The sequence below is a fragment of the Balaenoptera acutorostrata genome, chromosome 13 (genome assembly GCF_949987535.1).
Source record: "Balaenoptera acutorostrata chromosome 13, mBalAcu1.1, whole genome shotgun sequence".
Taxonomy (NCBI): Eukaryota; Metazoa; Chordata; class Mammalia; order Artiodactyla; family Balaenopteridae; genus Balaenoptera; species Balaenoptera acutorostrata.
Window position 1 is genome coordinate 2,870,506 of NC_080076.1, and position 15,890 is coordinate 2,886,395.

The window sequence follows — 15,890 nt, forward strand, 5'->3', positions numbered from 1 at the left end:
GTATCTTGTGTATACTTTTTAATATCTTCTTTTGTATTTACGAACCATAGTAATGGCCATCAACTTGCTTTTCTTTTTCTACCTACAAACGTTTATTTTCCCCTTGTCCCGGCAGGGCTGTCCCAGCACTTGCTCCTGCCAAGCAGGGATGTCCAGGCCTCCCATCTTCACAGAAGACACTCGCTTGGGTCAGAGGACATGCTCTCTACTGCTCTGTACAACGGGATTAGAAATGATTCCTAACCCCCATGATTACAATCCAGTAATAATAAGTATAACTAAGTGGCTGAATTCACAAATATGTGAGTTTCTGTTTAAAAAAAGCAATTGTGAACCAGGATGATGATGATGATTTCTATATTTTTCAACAGAACATGTTGGCAAAATCATACAAAATAAAGTAGATGATCTTTATTGACTCTCTTCCTTTATATGATTTTTCTGGAATACAACAAGATCAAATTAGAGAGTATCCTACAACTTCCCTTCCCCTCTGATTTGGAACTGAGGCAGAGGGAGGTAAAGAAACTTATTTAAGGTCGTAAAACACTGAGTGTCGCCAGGGGCTCAGTCTAAGCCCCCGTCTCCCAGATAAGGGGCCAGCCCACACCATCCCCCCGCCTGTGTTCTCCCCTCTGATACGTTACTATGAGAGGGAGGACCACTTGGAGTCTGGCAACTGTTCTAACACAAAGAGCACTGATCTGGGAGGCAAGAGATCTAGGTTTAAGTGCTAAATCTATAATCCACAATCTCAGCCACCTGCCACAGAAGAACTGTCTCCATTTGTGGGATGGTATGTTTTAATACCCTGGTGAGTGGGCAAAATTCCCAACTGGATTCGACAACAAATACAAAGGTTTATGCGCAAAATCGAATGTGACCCAAGTGTAGCCCAATAAGCAACGGCAGATGCCTGCTTGGCTTTCGTCTCCAAAGGTGTACCTTTTAATACCATGATCCTTCCATCTTGCAATATTATTGGCAGCACCCTATTGGGTGCTAATCCTCCTACGAACACCTTGCAGCTTTGGACTGTCCAGGTGAGAAGGCCTAGAGTAGGTGTCTGGGGCGGCAGTGCCAGAGGGCACACTCTTTACACAAGGAAGAAACCAAGATGGTAGGGGCTAAGGGTGACCCCGAATCTTTAAAAAGAAGGTGCCTAGGAAAACATCTCAAGCCCCATCTTTGCCAACAGTACACTTCTTCTGGTTGTGTCCTAGGAAGTAGAATAGCCAGGTCACTTCCAGGAAGCAAGCTTACCTTCTCTCACGATCAGACCCCCTTCTCCTGGTGCTTCCCTCTTGGGGGCTCCCACAGCCCCTAGTGCAAACCCATCTGCTGGTCGGCATTCTGGCTGCAACCAGAACAACTACGTCTGGCTATTTTAAGTACAAGAAATTTATTGGTGGGGTATGAATGCAGAGAGGGTCACAGAACTGACCCAGGACTCAGAAGGCTGCCAGGAACTCCGGATTTCTGGAAGGTCAAGGAGCAGGAAGCAGCAAGGCTCTCTCTCTTTGCATGAAAAGTCTGGCCAACAATACAGTGGCCAACAATACAGTGACTGTGAATGGATTCTAAGTACCACTTCCCGTCAGTGAGTCAATGAGTTCCCGCGTGGGAGCACGCAGCAGGTCCCGCAGCGGGTCAATGCCAAGTTCAGATGCCACAGGGATAAGAACGGGAGTTACTCCCGGTCCAGCTTTGGTGGGGACGGCCATGCACTGCATTCCACTAACACAGCACATCTTGGGGATTCTGCCAGGACACAAGGAGTGACAAATGCCCACTGAACTGACTCCTTCGACTCTTCTGGATTTATACATACACACACGCACACACACACACTTTTCTCCCTGGATGTTCACTTCCAACAACAAACTAGTTCTCTTTAACACACTGCTGCTCTCTTTATCTCAAACAGAAGATACGCTCACTCCTTCACCAACGGGCAACAACCCAAAGCCTCGATGGTCACCCTCTGCGGCCAGCCTCAGCACCAGTGTTCCTCCTTCCCCACGTCCCACTGTGTGCTGTCTTGCGATTCTGAAATCTGCGCACTAAATTATGGCCAGCTACCAACAAACTGTGTATACAACAGTGAGGAGAGGAATGAAAAATGGAAATTAATTAACTCATAAATATCTACATGACACAGCGAGGAAGGGAATACCCATAGCGGCTCCAGCATGATCTCTGCAGCGGCCAGAGCTGATGTTTATGACCCTCTTTCTACCATCGTGTTTGTTTCGCCTTCAGCCAGCATCTCGAATGGCTTGAGGTCCTTATACACGAGGGTTTCCCAAATATGTGTTCTTGAGGAATCTGAGAGTTTGCTGGTCCTGTCCGTAGAGGATTGTATTAGTCAGAGTTTTCCAGAGAAAAAGAACCAATAGGATGTGTGTATATAGAGAAAGAGATGTATTTTGGGGAATTGGCTCACACAATTGTGGAGGCTAGCAGGTCCACAATCTGCACAGTGGACCATCAGCCAGAGACAGGTGATGCCGCAGTTCAGGTCCAAAGGCCTTCAGCTGATACTTCCCTTTTCGGAGGTTTTTTTAAAATTCCAGCCGTCCTCATGGATGTGAAGGGGTATCTCATTGTGCTTTTGATATCCATTTCCCTAACCACTAATGATGCGAGCATCTTTCCAGGCGCTTACTGGCTCATCTGTATATCTCCTTTGAAAAAAATATCAGATCCTTTGGTCATATTTTAATTCGGTTCTTTGTCTTTTCGTTATTGAGTTGTAACTCTTCTTTATATGTTCTGTATCCTATAACCTTATCAGATGTATGATTTGCAAATATTTTCTCCCATTCTGTGGGTTTATTTTTTCAATTTCTGAGTGTCCTTTGAGGCACAGTTTTTTTTAATTTTGAAGAAGGCCAGTTTATGTATTTTGGAGGTTGCCTCTGCTTGGTGTGTCATATCTCAGAAAGTGTTTCCTAATCTAAGGCCATGAGGGTCGACACCTATGTCTCCTTTTAAATCTTTTATAGTTTTAGCTCTTTGATCCATTTTGAGTTAATTTTTGTATATGGTGTGAGGTAGGAATCCAAATTCATTCTTTTTCAGGTGTCCCAGCACCATTTGTTAAAATGACTATTCTTTCCTTATTGAATTGCCTTAGTTTCCTTGTTGAAAAATCAATCAGCCATAGATGGCTGGCATTATTTCTGAACTCCCGGGGGCATTCTTTTGATCCTTGTCTTGATTACTGTAGCTTTCTATTAAGTTTTAACATGAAGATTTGTGAGTCCTCCACCTTTATTTTAATTTGTCAGGATGATTTTGGCCGGTTTCGTCCCCTGCACTTCCACATGAACTTGAAGATAAGTTTGAGCTTCTTGGACACACTTGAATGTGTTAAAATGATAGCAGGGGCTCACAGGAGGTTGAAGAACAAGACTTGTAAAACTCACAGGAAGCCAGAGAAAAGGAGCTCGGGCTGCCCTGGACATGATGTGATGGCTTCACCTCACCATCTGTGAACAGACTCCAATTGTTCCTTTGTTGTTGCTTTGCATTCTCCAGTTCCAAAGTCCTGGTGTGGGTGTCCAGCTGGCCAAGTCCAGTTCCCATGTCTGAGCTCTCACTATCTGGGAAAAGGAGAGCAGGCTCACTTTTCCTTTCGACTTTGGTATCAGGAGCTGGGACTCTGCATCAGGTGACAGGTTTTCACTATATTTTTAATAATATTCACTACATCTAAATGGGGATAACTGTTTACTTGTCTGTAAGTTCCCTAAAAGCAAGTATTACGCTTTGTCCAACATTTTTATCTGCAGTTCTCTGTAAGAAGCATTTTTCCCTAAGGGACTGTGTCTTTTATTTCGCAAAAAAAAAAAAAACCCCACATAAAATAAATATGTGTTGAAGCAAAAAGAGAATAACAATCCTATAGCCTAGGAGGCAGGTATAATTATTATCGTTCCCGTGGTACAAACAAGAAAAGTGAATCTTTAAGAGTAAGTCATTTACTAAAGTTCACATAAAAAGTGAATGGTTGGGCGTAAACTCAGGTTTGCAGGCTCCAGCACCCACAGTCCTGGGCACTATTGGACCAGACGGTCGTGGGCCTGGACACTGGCCTTTAGTGTGTGGATCAGTTTCCTAGAGCTGGTTCACAAACTGGGTGACACCACAAACTGGGTGGTAGCTAAAAAACACCAAAACTTATGCTCTCACAGTCCTGGAGGCCAGAAGGCCAAAATCAAGGTGTGGGCAGAGTTGGTTCCTTCTTGCCCTGAGGGAGAATCTGCTCCAGGCTTCTCTCTGAGCCTGTGGTCGTTCTGGCGATCCTTGGGGTCCCTCAGCTTGTGGACCCACTGCCCCATGTGGGCCTCCGTCATCCCTGGGTCTCTGCGTCTCTTCCTCTCTTCTTACAAGGATACTGGTCATTGGTATAGGGCCCACCCTAATCCAGGATGACCTCATCTTACCCAATGACATCTTTAAAGACCCTATTTCCAAATTAGATCACATTTTGAAGTTCCGGACGGATGTGAATCTGGGGGGAGACTATCCAACCCAGTTCAGACTCACACAGACTTGAACTAGGGTATTGGCCCCTCCCTAGCTTCGCGACCTCAGAATCCTCACCACCACCACCCCCCCCCCGGCAGCTGTGATGTGTAACGCAGGTGACAGTGCATCCCAGTTTGCCCCAGACAGTCCCTGTTGCCCTGACATCGCTTTAATATTGTCCCCATTTACTCCCCAAAAGTGTTTCCCTTTGAACAATAAATGATGCAGTCGCCCCACGCACAATGTGTGTGAATGTCTAATACACAGGAGGCCCTCAATAAGTAGCAACATCTGTTATCAAAAGAAGCAGCATTCGGGCTTCCCTGGTGGCGCAGTGGTTGAGAATCTGCCTGCTAATGCAGGGGACACGGGTTCGAGCCCTGGTCTGGGAAGATCCCACATGCCACGGAGCAGCTGGGCCCGTGAGCCACAATTGCTGAGCCTGCGCGTCTGGAGCCTGTGCCCCGCGACGGGAGGGGCCGCGATAGAGAAAGGCCCGCGCACCGCGATGAAGAGCGGTCCCCGCACCGCGATGAAGAGTGGCCCCCGCTTGCCACAACTGGAGAAAGCCCTCGCACGAACCGAAGACCCAGCACAGCCAAAAATAAATAAATAAATAAATAAATAAATAAGAAAAATCCTTTAAAAAAAAAAAAAAAAAAAAAGAAGCAGCATTCAGTAATGGGGCCTCAGGTTTGGGGTAAAGGCTGTCTGTCACCTGGGAGGCGAAGGCCGAGCCCACAGTTGACGGCTGCGGCTACAAACCAAAGAGGACCATTCGCGCGCGGAGCGTGGAAAGGAGGGTAAGTTACACGCTGCCTGGAGCTCGCAGAGGCCTCGCCCGTGAGTCGCTGCACCTTCAGCACGGTGGCTGCAGTCAAGGGGTGTGTTTACATCGTTGGTTAAAAGGCAGGGCTGAAGCTTGTTCACTGATTTCTCCCCTGGCTCAGCACAGTGAGGCAAATAGCACAGCTTCTAAAGTCTGTTGATTTCCGGAACGAGTTATACAGACATTTCCCAAATCGAGGTTCATTACACTCAAGTGGGGTAATTCCAGCTTTCCAAGATGGACAAGCAGAGCCTAAATAGCTTTTGTTTCTTCTTTGTAAAGCGACCTCATTAAACTCTTCCACTAGTGCTTAAGGCGGGGTCCTGAACTCTGTATCGGCCCCATGTCTGCCCCCAACCCAGACCTACTGAATACAAACATCCAGGGTAGACCCCAGGCCTCTGATGTTTCAAGACCATCGCTGGCGAGTCTCTGCTCATTAACCCAGGAGACTGCATCCACCCCCCAGAGCACCACAGCGCCCCTGCTGGCAGGGCACCCACCACCCCGCACTGCATGTAGCAGCAGAAAGCAGGCCAAGCCCTGCTCCCACGGTGCTGCCCTGTGGCCCCAGGAGAGGGGCCCTGGAGGCCGCCGGAACTACCCAGGGCAGGGGCCAATGTCCAGCTCAAAAGGAAACTTCCCTCTCGCTCCCAACTCCGCTCCATCATTTTTTCTCTGCATCATTCCCTAGTTCCTGAGGCCACGGGGACATGGCCTGGCTCCAGGGTTCGTGAGAAGGAGGGGCTCGCCCTTTCCAGATGTCCCCGCCATGCCCGGGGCGGGGATCTCTGCAAGTCCCCCGGTTCGGCAATCCATCCAGTGTTCTTTGTCTGCCCACTGCTCCCCCAGAAAATCATATTAATGGGTCCTACCTGGGAAGACAGTGGCCCTGGCCTTACGCAGCCTGAAACTTCTGGAAGCCAGAGCCACACGGGTCATATTTTAGGATCACACATTGAGACCCGCAGTGAGACCGGCCCCAAAGGGATGCAGCCCAAACAGCCTGGGGCAGAGTCTGTCTAAAGGGCCCCAGGGTTTCACCTCCAATCTCCGCCTTGGTTCTATTCAAAGGGTTTTCCTCCAGGATCACACGGATTTCCTTCTTTCTTCTTCTTCTCATCCCATCTCATTTTAATGTGGGCTTCTCTTCACTCTAGATGAAGGAAAGCATTTACAAGGTATGAGAGTCCATCCCTCATGTAGCCCATATTTTCCATTAAAAAACAATGAAGTTGGGCTTCCCTGGTGGCGCAGTGGTTAAGAATCCGCCTGCCAATGCAGGGGACACGGGTTCGAGCCCTGGTCCGGGAAGATCCCACATGCCGCAGAGCAACTAAGCTCGTGCGCCACAACTACTGAGCCTGCGCTCTAGAGCCTGTGAGCCACAACTACTGAGCCCAAGTGCCACAACTACTGAAGCCCATGCGCCTAGAGCCCGTGCTCCACAATAAGAGAAGCCACCGCAATGAGAAGCCTGCGCACCGCAATGAAGAGTAGCCCCCGCTCGCCGCAACTAGAGAAAGCCCGCACACAGCAACGAAGACCCAACACAGCCAAAAATAAATAAATAAATAAATAAATAAATTTATTTAAAAAAAAAAAAAAAAAACAATGAAGTTGCATGGACGGACCTAGAGATTGTCATACTGAGTGAGTCAGCGAGACAGAGAGACAAATACATGATATCGCTTATATGTGGCATCTAAAGAAATGGTACAAATGAACTTATTTACAAAACAGAAATAGAGTCACAGATGTAGGAAACAAACTTATGGTTACCAGGGGATGGGGGGGGAGGGATAAATTGGGAGATTGGCATTAACAGATACACACTACTATATATAAAATAGATAACTAATAAGAACTTACTGTATAGCACAGGGAACTCTCCTCAATACTTTGTAATGACCTATATGGAAACAGAATCTAAAAAAGAGTGGATATAGGTATACGTATAGCTGATTCACTTTGCTGTACAGCAGAAACTAACACAACACTGTAAAGCAACTACACGCCAATAAAAATTAATTTAAAAAATAAATAAATAATAAAAATAAATGCTAACAACAACAAAAATGAAGTTGCTCTAACCTAGTCCCAATTTCTGTGTCTTAAAGAAATAAAGGATAATGCTTATCCATCAGAGTGGCTTAACTTCACCAAACACCAGATCTTAAATGCCATTTTGAGGCCAAAAAAACCTTCACTCTTTCTTAATACTATGTTTCTATGGGTATATTAGAATACAAAATGAGGATATTGAATTCTACCACAAACCTGAAGAAAAGTTACATCAAAACCTTGGAGAGAATGTGTGATAATAAAGTGTAAAGGTTTTTCAGACCCTGAAAACACTGATAAGCAAAGGATCAGCTCGTTGGTCTTGTTCCAAAGACTTCCAGAACAATAATTGTTAAAAACACAAAGAGCAAAATGCATAAAAGTGCAACAACACAATGTTTCAGGTTTACCCACCGACATGCACATCTGTGGATTACTCCGGAAATCTGGCCCCCGGTTGAATTTATTTCACAGAATAACATAAAATGTTTACAAAGTCCGTCCTACATCTCCCCCCCCCCCCCCCAGATGTAAGTTTCAAATCACATGGTGCTTTTTTTAAGCACTTGAGGTCAAGCAGGAAGAGATTCCTTTTATGCTGGAAAGGAATCAGGGATTCCGGGCGTATTTTAGCTCATCTTTCATTTTCAAGCACTCCTCAGACGTTAATAAGCATAATCCCCTAATTTGGCGAAGAAACCCAGCCCCCCAATACCAGGCTTTTTCCTGGGCTCTAACAAAGAGAGCAGGTCTGCCCCAAAGCGGGGAGGGTCTGCGGACTCCCCAGACCTTTGACCACCCTTTTGCCCCAAGCTCCAGCTTTTCAGTTAGGAAGTTAAAGAGAAGGAAAGAAAAAAAATATTTAAAATTCAGTCACAAGAGTGTCTATGCATCATTAAAGACAGACCTTTGTTCTGTCACTTTCCGAACTTTAAATGTGAATTCTTCTTCTCAAGATTACTGCTGGACTTCGTTCTTCTGGAAAAAGAAGAGAACGCTTTAAGCACCCTAAAATGAGGCTTTCACCTGATACTAATTTTCTTCTTAGTTATAAAGGCTATTGTTTGTTTGAACAAAGAGAAATAGGAGCTATTAGCAGCTGTTTACATTATAGGAATGAGGGCACAGAGCGGGGAGGGGAGGAAACCTCCTTCATTAACGAGCAGGGGACGTTGATAACTGCGGAACTGCAGGCCCGAAAAAGGAAAGACAATGCTTATATTTTCTAGTCCTTCCACCCATCCAAGACGCTGTATTTACCATCTGGTAAATGCCACTAACACATTTTAGATAGATCTAGGTTTAGCGTGAGATTTCAGATTAAACAAGCAGGTAGAGTCTGATTTTTAAAACAAAAACAACACACCGCCCTAGAACTCTTGGGATCAGGCTTGTGTGGAAACACTGCAGGGCCAGGCTGAGCACACAGGGCGGCCGGGGGTCTGTGCCCTGTCGGGGTCGCCCCCCGCCCAAGGAATCCTGGCCTTTCAGGAGGGGCCGCAAACCAGGCTCTCGATAAATATTTATAGAACAAATGAGTGAATGAATTTCACTTGAATTAAACATGACTCCTCTGTGCCCAGCATAATTCACTTTCATTTCAGTGATTGGAAGCTTGGCTGAAAAGTGTCCTTCTGAAACCTTAGAGCAGAAGTTTCCTACACTGCCCAGCTCCCTGGAGAGCCTCCAACCTGGCCAGAGGCAGAATGAAGCCCTAACTCCCAGCCCTTCATCAGAATATTTTTATTAAGGAAAAAAAATCACAAGCGATGATATCCGGTGACTGGCTTCTGCCACCCACCCACCTCGCGTTCCACCTGGTCATGTGCTGGTTTCAAACTCAGGGCACAAGCAACACAAGTCAGAATTGTTTCTTTTTTTTAATCTTTGGGGAAGAAACAGAAATGGAGGAGAGGGAAGAGTAACACGGGCGGATTAAACAGGAGGCAGGTCCAGGCTTTTAATATGACTGTTGCTAACTCACCAGATAATCAGAGCATTAAATGCAGGCGTAATTTGTCCACGGAGGTCCCTCCATTGTTTCCTGAAGCATCAAGGGGGGTGGGAGTGGGATTCAGTGTTTACATCCACGAATCCTAAAGGCAAGGCTAATGCCCTTTGCCACTAAAGCTGGGGACCTTGCTGTATCTCTCTTGAATGTAACAAGCTACGTTTTGAAGGACCATTGCCTTCCATGTGGAAATATTTATTTGCTGGCCACTGCAGAGCTGCCAGGAAGGGATAAAGCATCTCCTGCTGGAGTTTCAGAAGCCAGTCTCCAATCGCTGGATTATGCTATGTTCTCTGCCTTCCCTCACGACTTCATCAATCTTTTTTTTTTCTTTTTACTATAAGAGACTTTCATTTATTGCTTCTAGAAAGCCAGGTGCATTGCAGTGGATCTCTTCGGCAGAATCCTTGTTTCATCATGGAGCACCTAAGGTGTGCTGACTACTGGCAGCGGGATGCAGGGGGGGGGGCCCTGGCCCACCTCTTGGGGCCACCTTGAGCTGGGAGGGGCTCGGCTTTTCCATGACACACACTGACTTAAATCCTTCAGAGATTTAAAAATCCCCTCTGTGAGCCCAAACTTTCCCGTTGCTGGCCAGAAAAAAGAGAGTTCCCAGGAGTTTCGGTTCCTGATGCTCGGGGCAAACAGCATTTGCACAAAATGGGCGTGGGGGGGCTCTCAGAAGTGCCTGTTTTGCACGGTTTACAAACACGCTCAGGTTGCACTTAGCCCTTGTGCTTGCTTTTAAAAGTGAAATTTTGGCATTTTGCATTTAATCCAGACTAAAGCTCTTTGGTATCAGGACTTAAAAGGTCTTCCAATGGCAAAGACTTTGCAGCTTGGATAACATCTTTGGAAAGGTTAGATGAGGCCATTTTCTAAAGCCGTTGAGGACACAAACACAGGACTTTCTGCCCTGCTGAAAAAGCGGGGGGAAACGGGGTTCTCCCGGCCCAGCCTCTCCTCCCGTCTGTCCGCCTCTGGGTCCGCGGGGAGCTGCGGGCGCTGCAAGGCTGCGGGCACTTGCACGAGGCATCCCGGCTGCACTGAGGAAGGCGGGACCACCTCGGTCCGCGTGGCCGCGGCCTCCCAAGAAACCGGAGCCGGATCCGGAGCAGGCCGAGTAGGCGCGGCCCAGACCTGCCAGCAGGGGGCGCCGCGGGCCCCGCCGAGACAAAGGCCCACAGCCCAGAGCCGGGAAATGGGGGCGGCGCCCGGGGCCGAGGTGGGCTGCCGGGGGGGCGGGGCCTGGTGGCCCCCCTCCCAGGGCCGCCCCTCCCCCCCTCGAAGCCGCAGCCCAAATCCGCCCGCGGCCCGGGGGCCTAACCCGGTGCAGCCCGGCGCCCCCCGGGAGGGGACGAGGGATGACCTGGTGTCTTTCCTAAGATGGTTCCCGTGGGCTGACGCGGTCGCGGGCATCTGTCCCCGTGTCACCGACGGGCTTCCCCCCGGCGCAGCGCGGCTGCACCGGGGGCCGCAAGGAGGGGACCCCGGGCCCGCGTGGGCAGGACCGCCGAGGCCTGCGTGCTCCCTGCGGTGTCCGGGGGCACAAACCCCAGCGTCCCGACCCGGCGAGCAGGCCGGGCAGGTCCTGCCTCCCCGGCCCTGCCCGCCCCGCCGGCCCCTCCCAGCGGTGACCTCATTCCCAGGCTGGGGAGCGTGGTGAGACTGCCGCCCGGGCCCGGGCATTTGCAGGCACGCGCAGCGCGGGCGGCCTCGGGTTGTCTTTAGAGACACCGTAGTTCTGTGTGGCCCAGGCCACCTTCCCGACACTGGAGCCCAGCGCACTGACAGACTCACTCAGGTGCTGTGTCGCGGGACGCCCAGGGCCCTCTCGCACTTCGCACCAGGCGAGAGCAAACCCTGGCCGCCGCGCAGAGACCCTCCGCGCCGTCTGCACACACGTCCCCAGCCCGCGGCCCGCGAGGGCTGAGGCTGCTGCCCGGCTTCAGTGCGGGTCGGGTCCACACGGCTTGACCGGATCTGCTGAGGGAGACCAGGGCCTCGGGGGAAGCTGTGCAAAGCCCTCCACTCCCGCCGGGTGCTCGGAGGACAAAGAGGGGCCTGTGCGTCCGGCCTCCCTCCAGCCAGTGGGAGAGACACCCGGAAGCACCTTCTCCCACGCAGGCCGCACCTGCGCCAGCCGCGATGCTCCCGGCGCTGCGGCCGCGCGGAGTGCCCGGCCCCTTTGTCACGCTGCCCCAAACCCTGGGGCATCTAATCCAAACGTTACTTTCCCTGGCCGCATAGCCAGGTCTTTCCCAACTTTGAAAGGGGTAGCTGGAAAAAAAAAAAAATCAAAGCCAAGTTTTGGGATTAAATTTCCTGTGTAGCTTCAATCCATTACAACGGAAATCCAGAGGGGAAAAAAGAAATAGGAACAAGCTTCTTCGGTACTTTTCGCCTGTGCCCCAGTGAACCCGAGGCACCCCTCCCCCTCCCCCCCAGAGCCAGGGAAGATCTGAATACTGTGATTATGACAGACTGCATTGGATACATTTTCTTTTTTAAGATAAAAGTTTTATTTCAGAGAGAAGCACAAAGCCGCCACTGTCGTGAACAAGCCAGGGCCTCGAAGGGACTCAAGGACCTTCCAGAGGGGAACAAAAGGCATTGGCTCTTGATTAAGGAAAGTCATCGGTGGCCCAGCCCCTGGGCCTCTCTGTCCCTCCTGCACTCGGGCCCCTGGGCTCTCACTGCAGAGTTCTCCTGGGGGCGACAGCCCTGCTCTTTCCCTCTCAGACCCCTTACTCTTGCTAAAGCACCCCCAGGCCTCAGCCTGCCCCTGCCCCCGGCCGTCATCCCCGTTACCCACCAGGGTCCTTGGCCTCCTTAATCGATAGAAATTGAGAAGAGGCCAGACAAGAAATTCAGGCAAGGCTTTACTGGGGCCCCTGCTGCAGCACGAGGGAGCGACAGAAAGTAACAGTTTCCGTTGCTGGCTCACTCAAGTGGGGCGGAGCTGGCTCCTTGCACGGGGTGGACCGAGGGGTGTGTCCAGGGGTCGGGCTGGAGGGCGGGCTGAGGTGGTCCGCCCGCCCCTTTGGCGGTGTTGAGGGCAGGGGGCATGCGCGGTGCCCTGCTTTTGCTCCCAGCTCTTCAGAAGTGGCAGTTGAGCTTTTCTGGTCTTTTTGTATCTTGTTGTCCGTAATTTGCCCCAGCTGCCCATGCACGCAGTTATTTTTAGTCCCTTATAGTCTCTTTGTATTTTGTTGCTGGAGGAGAAGTTTGTCCTGGTGCAAGCACTACAGCAAAGGGTCCCAGGTCCCAGGTCCCAGCCTGGCTCACCCCTGCAGGACTGGGTTCACCTCCTGGGTTCCCACGGGATTCTCCCCATCACCCCGTAGAGCCCCAGCCTTGACCTTCCTCCATGCTTACTCTGGCCATTGCCAAATTGGGGGGACCCCCACTCAAACATTCTGCCCTTTCTCTAGTTCACCCTCAGCTCAAGTCCCAGAGCCATGTAGCCTGCAGGGGAGGGGTCCTGGACCCTCACGCTTCCAACTGCCCTGAGTCTCTGCGACCAGGGGGGTCCTCCATCCTCACAGGTGGGCTCTACCGTCTGACCGTCTAACTGACACCAGTCCTCCCCGATTTTCTCCAGGTTTCTGGAATCTCCACTGGGCAAAGGAGGCAGAGTTCTCTGACTGCTGGTTCAGGGAGGTGATTAAAGCCTGGCTCAAAATTCCTTCTCTTTTTTACCCCTCTCTCCACCAGTTATCGTCCAGAGATGTCGTTTTTATTTTCAGCCCAGACCCTCGTTCCTCTTCTTCCTACAAAGTGAGCACCGTCTCCAAGCCTTAAACAAGCAAACAAACAAAGAAGGACCTTCCCTTTCCCTTCACCACCAACATCTTGAAGGGAACAGTTTCCAACCTGCTTCGGCTCTGTTGACTTAGACCCCTAGAATCTGGCTTCTAACTGAATCCTTCCGTCCTTGTACGAAATTGCTGTCTCAGGGAATTCCCTGGCGGTCCAGTGGGTAGGACTCGGTGCTTGCACTGCTGAGGGTTCAATCCCTGGTCAGGGAACTAAGATCTCACAAGACACGCGGCACAGCCCCCCAAAAAAATTGCTGTCTCAAAGATTAGAGTGACCGAATAGCCTATGTTTAGTTTTCATTTGGGTTTAGTGTTCAATGGGCAAGTCACTGTGTCCATCCTTAACCACCCCTGTCACCTGCAGGACACTCATCTGAAAGCAGCCTCCTTGTGGAAGGGGTGGTGTGTCCTGGAAATACCAAGGGCCTCCAAGGGGACAGGACCAGAAGTGGGGTTTAAATCCAGGTATAAAACCAGAAGTGTAGGCTCTGGGACACCAAACCTCACAATCCCAGGTACATTCGTTGTCTATTGCTGCATAACAAAATATCCCCAAACTTAGAAGCTTCAAACAATGAAAAAACATTTATTGTCTCACACAGCTTCTATGGGTCAGGAATTCAGGACTGGCTGAGATGGTGTTCTGGCTCGGAGCTGCTGCAGAGATTGCATCAAGATGTTGCTTGGGGCCATGGTCACCTGAAGGCCACGGTCACCTGAAGGCCACGTCCAGGACCGTTGACTCACATGGAGCAAGCTGGTCCCCCATGGTGTGAAGTCGGCACGGGGCTGTTCGTTCATCCCCACAACTGGCGGCTGTCTCCCTCCAGAATTAGTGACCACAGAGGTCAAGGCAGAAGCTGCAGTGTCTTCCAGTACCACACCAGGCACATCTCAGGATGTCCTTTCTGCATTGCGCTATGGCTACACAGCGTGGGCGGGATTACCAAGGGCGTGGATACCTAGGGGCAAGGTAGGGCAAGGGCCATTCGGGGGCCCCAGCAGGTGAAATGAGCCTCTGGAAGGCGGAGGGAACACGGCTTTATAGGACTACCTAATTCATAGTTTTCAAACCTTTCTTTATCTCTTTTTTTAAAGCTGAACGCTTTTATCGAAATCCCTTATATCAGAATCACAGTTTATATACAAATAAAAATAGAGCCTCCCTAGCTCAGGCCACACAGGCTGCTGGCTTCCCTCCCCAGCTGCCCCTTCTCTTCTCCCCTGCACTCCCCTCCCCACCATCATCAAGTGGTCCTTGAAGCTTCTCCAAAGGACAAAGATTTCGACCCAGAGAGCGTGAGGAAATGGGTCCTGCCTGCACCGCTGGGGCCACTGGATGTTAGGAACCGGTTTTGGAAAGCAATTTGGTGACAGCTATTAAAATTTAAGTACACATGTCCTTTGTCTGTCAGTTTTACTTCTAGGAATCCATCCCACACATAAACTTTCATAGGTGCACAGAGATGTAGGTACAAGGCAAAATTGTAGAAGCACTTAAATGCCTGTTTATAGAGGACTGCTTACAGAAATGATAGTACATCAGGCTATTACGCGCCCATTAAAAAATGAGGGATTTTTACATGTATTAATGTGGAGACATCTATTGTTACATTAGAAAAGCAAGCTGCAGAATACTACTTGCAGTTTGATCCTCTATATGTGCACATATAGACTTCACGGTCAGAAAGAATTTCTGGAAGGTGGTAATGTGGTTTCCCTTTGGGAAGTGAGAGCAAGGAATATGTAGGTCAGTGAAGGGATCAAGAGATTTCGTTTTTTTTTTTTTCCGCCTCACCGTGTGGCATGCAGGATCTTAGTTCCCTGACTCAGGGATCGAACTTGGGCCCCCTGCCGTGGAAGCGCGGTCGTAATCGCTGTACTTCCAGGGAGTTCCAAGAGATTTCAATTTTAACTTTACACCATTTAATATTTTTTAAATTGCTTCCGACCACCTTATGATGGTTCACTTTCTTCTGGTGAAATACAATTCATATACCATAAAACTCACCATTTCGAAGTGTACAATTCAGCAGTTTTTAGTTCCCTCATAAAGGTGTACAGCTATCACCACTACGAATTCCAGAATAAGATGGACTAATTTTACAATAAACGTTGTTAAAGTAGCATGGGAAAATCTTCGACTGTTATCTCCTGGTGTCCACGCTTGCTGTGGTGGGCAGGTCACTTAAAAGGCCTGCCCGTGGAGTGGCAGTGGCCATCACATCCGCACTGGGACCTCTCCCCACACTTCAGACTTTTGAAACGCCTTCTGGAGGCCGTCCCACTACCTCATCACACACTTCCATCCACAGGTGCTCACATTGTGTATTTTGTTTGCCGGGCACCTCACTGATTCTGGGTTTCTCTCCACCAGCAGCCGTCGCGCCGTTCATTACCGATGGTCACAGCCAGTGATTTTAACCAACCCCACCACTGACCATCCTCATGTATGTTCCTGGACATTGCAGATCCTCCTAGGGACCGCGCCACGGGTTTTCGCAGCCCTGAGTGCAGGGAAGCAGGGAACACTGCATAGATCCACAACAGGAGGAGGAGGAGGGATTCACCAACACAGCCCGGAACCTACCCTTCCTCCATCACTGCTGCGAGAGCGAGTAAGGATGAC

At 49.7% G+C, this 15,890-nt stretch overlaps 1 long non-coding RNA gene across 3 annotated transcripts in view; it reads right to left on the reverse strand.

Moving 5' to 3' along the window:
* Positions 1 to 11,022, reverse strand: part of LOC130704676 (uncharacterized) — a 34,121-nt gene extending 23,099 nt beyond the window's left edge. For 2 of the 3 annotated variants that reach the window (XR_009005131.1, XR_009005130.1), the window contains exons 1-3: positions 9,414 to 10,253; positions 8,337 to 8,407; positions 6,410 to 6,521 (exon numbers count right to left, since the gene is read on the reverse strand). This is a non-coding gene — a long non-coding RNA (uncharacterized LOC130704676). Of the gene's footprint in view, positions 1 to 6,409; positions 6,522 to 8,336; positions 8,408 to 9,413; positions 10,254 to 10,809 lie in introns of those variants that run through there. The other variant, XR_009005132.1, reaches the window with a different exon arrangement.
* Positions 11,023 to 15,890: the final 4,868 nt, after the last annotated feature.